The 4,001-nt window shown below is 34.2% G+C and overlaps 1 pseudogene; it reads right to left on the bottom strand.

Moving 5' to 3' along the window:
- Positions 1–1,879: 1,879 nt before the first annotated feature.
- Positions 1,880–3,567, bottom strand: LOC122680005 (annotated as a pseudogene).
- Between the last annotated feature and the right edge of the window lie 434 nt (positions 3,568–4,001).

The following is a 4,001-nucleotide window of genomic DNA, read 5'->3' as shown; positions in this document are numbered from 1 at the left end:
TAAAAATAATATCAGATATCACATTCAAGAAAGATGGTCTCACTATAAAACAATAGTAACTATTTATGAAGAGTCTCATTTAAGGGACAATGCTGCGGTTGATGTACTTATCTGATTTACTCATTATAATAACACTATGTTAAGTTTGGAGAAACTGACACTGAGAGGTTAAATAATATGAACAAAATCATACAGTTAGTTAATGGTCAAATTAGAATTCTGAACTATTTTTGTCTGAAACAGAATCTTGTGTTACTCTGCAAACCTTTATTCAGTAAGGAAAACCAAACTCAGAGAAAATTTTCTGAAAACTAGTGAAAAAATATATTCCTATGACAAACAGGAAATGTAAGCATGTTCATTTTTCATAATCCTTGATATACATCAGAAACGAATGGCAATGCCAATTATTCATCTGTACCTGATAAAAAGCTGAGCTAAGAACTAATAAATCAGTGCTTAGAAAAGCTTCATTGCCTTTTACTTTGCAATCTTACCTCTCTTTGTCCTACAGTGCATCACATCAGGCAGTTGAAATTACAAATAATATATTGGAAACTGTTTCCATTTTTGTTTAAGCAAACCAGCACTTCTAGAAAGTTACTCTTTCTCAATACATTTGAAATTATTTTATTTCTATAGTTATTATAGAAAATATTTGGATACATTTTTCATTCAGCCATGATAGCAAAAATAGTGAAGGGAAGCAGATATGGAGTTAATGTGGTCCTTTATGGGTATTATTTCTATGTGGAATTTAACCCGCATGAGACAAGTGTTGCTTTATCCACCACATATGCCCAAGGCTCATTGGAAATACTCAGGTGAATCAAATGTACCAACCAGGGCGAAGAGGAAAATACACTGAGGATTATAAACATATTATCAACTTTTGTATCACTACTGAAACAGAAAACTTGCCAGACAATGTCCATAGGGATAGAAAAACATGAGAAATAGGCCAGAGGTATATGCAATATTTTGCATAGTATCTATGTGAAGATATCTAAATGTGCAAAAGTTATGGAAATGGTTTCCTGAATTTCCTAAATCAGTATTTCTCTGAAGAGCATTTTTTTTTCCCTAGCAACCCAATTTACAAGGGACATGAAGAAAGAGAAAATAACCCAATCAAATAAACAAAATAAATTTCAAAAAGTAGACCCTAAAAAATTGGAGGTTTGTGAACCCTTCACCAAGAATGAAAAACAATTGTCATAAACATGATCACTAAGTTCAGGAAATTGGCAGTGATTTAGTTTTATTGCATTCACTCTGAATTATTTGAATATAAGTATTTTTCAAAAGTGATAGAGAATATGTGAATTTTATTACTAGTACATAATACGATAAATGTTTACCTTGAAAATAGGTACTGAACTTTACAAAATGAAAAATTCTACATTTAATGTACATTTTATCTCTTTGGACTTTTATCTCTTTAGTGCCTTATCATTGAATATATAAATTCTTAAACTATAGGAAATTGTCAACATTCAGCCCGAAAATACACTGGAAATTACACACTCATTTTGAAACTCTACATTTGAAGTATGATGTTGCATTATAGGATCTTTTCAGGGACTGATTAACAGAATTAAAACTATCTATTCACATCGTGCTATGTCTTAAAGAAATACGTTTCATGTCCAGAAAATTCTGAATGAGAAATAATATTTGCTATAATTTTAAATATAAATAACAATGCACTGGAGAAACTTGGGCATTGAAGTGAAAGAAACATTGGGAAATTATTATATTAACTATTATGTGGCTTGTTAAGAGACTATAAACAGCAAACATAGCTATGCAGATATTTAGGATTTTCAGGGTTTAATCTAATTTCTATTTAAAGTAGCCTTCATTTTTTACCAAAATCTCACTTATTGGCAGGAAACATTGCTTTATAGACCATGTCTTTGAAGCTTCTTTTACTGGCTGGTCTCTCAAGAGTGTAGATGTAGGGGTTCAACATGGGGGCCACAGAGGTACTAAGAATAGCTACTCCTCTTATTAATTACACCATTTCTTTGGCCAACGGATTAGCATACATGAATATACAGCTTCCATAGGAGATAGAAATGGCAATCATGTGAGCGGAACAAGTAGAGAAGGCCTTTTTTCTCTGACTAGCAGATGGAATTCTCTAAATAGCCCTAATAATGTGCATATAGTACAAAATTACTAATGCCAAGGTGAACAGCAAACTAACAAAAGCAAAGTAAAAATCCCATTACCACTGGAAGTCATGTATCTGAACAAGACAATTGTAAAAGAGGGAAACAGTCACACACAAGATGATCAATGTGAACAAGACAATTGTAAAAGGGGAAAACAGTCACACCAAAAGTGATCAAAAAGTGATTACTGTGCTCAATTGGAAGCACAGTAATCCAACTGGATGAAAAGCATAAGGCGTTGGAAGATGGTAAGAAACCTGCCCAGCCCAAGCACAGAGCACACGCAGGCTGCAGAACTTCTTGCTCACAATGGTTGTGTAATGCAGGGGTTTGCAGATGGCGACGTAGTGGTCATAGGACATGGAGGTTAGAATGTGAAATTCAGTCACTCCAATGAAAATAGAGAAAAATAGTTAGCCTGCACAATTGTAAGAAATAGTCTTGTCCCTGGTGATGATTGCCCCCAGAAATCTAGGGATACACACAGTAGTAAAGGAGATTTCTAAGAAAGAGAAGTTTCGGAGGAAGAAATACATTGGTGTCTGGAGATGGGAGTCCACTCAGGTTAGGGTGATAATAGGTTTCCAGTAACAATACATGTGTGATAAATAAAAAGAGGAAAATCACAATCTGAAGGTCAGGATCATCAGAAAGGCCTAGGAGGACAAACCATGTGATCACGGTGTGTGGTTCATTTCTCTGTCTCTTTTTCTCCTTTTTCCTTCTTGTAAATATATTTAGGTGGAAAGTGTATTAAAGGGAAAAGATGAAAGATTTAATTCATTGTGATCAATATCATTCTCATGAATACAATTCTATATTCATGCTGATGTTATTTTCTTTTGATTATTTTCTTTGCATTGTACCTTAAAAGGTTTGAGTCCTGCTTTATTTACTAGCACTCATTCTAAATCGAGCAGGAGATGTTAGGAAAATTTCATACAATAAGTCATATTATTCAGTGACTATAAATTAAAGCAATCCTTTTGCTTTGTCCAATTTATTCAAATAACTGCATTTTTTAAAGAAACAATCATATAAATACATTTTTCTGTGATGTATTTATTAGACGATACCATAACTTGAAAGTGTTTCCCAGATGGCTCAGTGGTAAAGAATCCACCTGCCAAGCAGAAGATGTGGGTTCAAATCTGGGTCGAGAAGATCCTCTGGAAAAAGAAATGGTAAACCACTCCAGTATTCTTGCCTGGAAAATCATGGACAGAGGAACCTGGCAGGCAACAGTCCATGGTCGCAAAGAGTGTTGATAACATGTCTATGATCCTTAAAGTATTTTCCTCTTGGCCGTTGGTGGCACTTTGGATTCACTGGCATATTTCCCATGAGCCTGGGGCATATGTGGTGGATAAAACAACATGTGGCTCATACTGGTTAAAACCGTATAGAGTCATGTCCATAAAGGACCAAGTAATTCCATATCTTGCATCCATTCACTATTTTTGCTACTGTGGCTACAATGAGAGATGTATTAAATATTATCTATAGACAAAATAATTCCAAATGTATTCAGCGTGTGAGGGTGACTTTTAGAAGTGCTGGATCGCTTAACCTAAAACTGAAATGATGGCCAATATATTTTTTAATGATTTAACTGACTGATATGATGCATTTGTATGACAAGGAGAGATAAGATTGTAAGGAAAAAGGCAATGAAAGCTTTGTTTTTATATACTTTACTTTTAGTTTAAATAAACCATCACTTGATGAAGGTGGAAGAGGAGAGAGAAAAAGTTGACTTAAAACTTTGTTGAAAAACAAAGATCATAGCATCCAGTCCCGTCACTTCATGGCAAATAGATG

Source organism: Cervus elaphus, chromosome 22 (genome assembly GCF_910594005.1).
Source record: "Cervus elaphus chromosome 22, mCerEla1.1, whole genome shotgun sequence".
Lineage (NCBI taxonomy): Eukaryota > Metazoa > Chordata > Mammalia > Artiodactyla > Cervidae > Cervus > Cervus elaphus.
Note: the sequence above shows the minus strand (reverse complement) of the source record. Positions and strands in the feature narration are given on the sequence as shown.